Source organism: Theobroma umbraticum, unplaced genomic scaffold (assembly GCF_002168275.2).
Source record: "Theobroma umbraticum cultivar Fairchild unplaced genomic scaffold, ASM216827v3 scaffold_106.0, whole genome shotgun sequence".
Lineage (NCBI taxonomy): Eukaryota > Viridiplantae > Streptophyta > Magnoliopsida > Malvales > Malvaceae > Theobroma > Theobroma umbraticum.
Window position 1 is genome coordinate 2,000,664 of NW_018397276.1, and position 1,333 is coordinate 2,001,996.

Consider the following 1,333-nt stretch of genomic DNA (forward strand, 5'->3'; position numbering starts at 1 on the left):
TTAGCTTTACCCGTGGAATTGGCTCAAGTAAATCCTACCTTCCATGTGTCCATGTTGAGGAAGTTCATTAAGGATCCGACGCATATTATACGTTATGAAAGGAGTACCATTGGGTGAAAGACTGACATTTGAAGAGTAGCCAGTGGCAATACTGGATCGTCAAGTAAAACGACTGCACTCCAAGGAGGTTGCCTCGGAAAAAATTTTGTGGCTAAACTGGTAAGTGGAGGAGGCAATTAGGGAACCCAAAGAGGAAATGAGGAAAAAATATCCATATCTTTTTCAAGATTAAGGTATGTTTTATCAATTCATCCCATTTAAATTCGAGGACGAATTTGTCTTAAATGGGGGAGATTGTAACACCCCGTATCCTTATTTAAAGGTTGATGAGACTCTATTGATGAGAATAAAGGCTATTTGATGTAAGTTTGAGTGTTAGAAAACGGTGATAGGTAGAACGAATATTTTTAAATAAAATAATATTAAATGAATAAAATAATATTAAAATATTAATATCTTATTTATCAGTGAAATTAGTTAAAATAGAGGGTTATATGACTAATCTAAGTGGAGGAGGAAAAGAAAAGAGGAAATTTAGAAGAAAACAATGAGGTTAGAGGGAACCCGCGTACTTTTATGAAATATAGCACAATCGGGTAAGTATATATTTAAATATTATGGTGACACACTAATGGGGTGTGGACTTTATATTGTGTTTATACACATGTCAAGGAAGGAATTAGAAGAAAAATTAGAATTTAGAAAGTGATGGCAAGACTCAATAAAAAGAATAAGAACTTAGGAGGGCTAAATGGTAATTTTACTATTTAGCTTGGTCAAAGCTTACAAAGGCAGCTTTGACTTTGCTTTCTCTTATTCTTTTCCATGTGGCTAGTCACTTATGCAAGATTTGTTGTGAAAATTTGGTACAATAAAGGAAGAAAAGGATGGGAGAAGGATTAAAGGGAAAAAGACAGAATTTCCTACATAATTGACTACATGGATAACCTTGAAACCTTTTCGAATTTTCTTTCTATCTACACCACATGTCCAGCCAAAAAGGGAGAAACCTTTACTATTTTCTTCTTCTTATCATGTTAAATGCTAGAACCTTCACTTTCCATTATCCTTAAGCATTTTCCTTTCATTTTTCAACTTCACTGTCACGTTCTCCCTTGTATACTTTTTCTTCCTCCAAACCATGGCTTTCACCATACCAACCGGACCTCAAGCTCTTATCCCCATCTCCTCCCATGTTTCTTCCTTTTTGCCCTTCCTTCAGGTGAAATTCTTCTCTTTTCGTTCCCCATAGCCGAATTTAAGGAGGATTGGT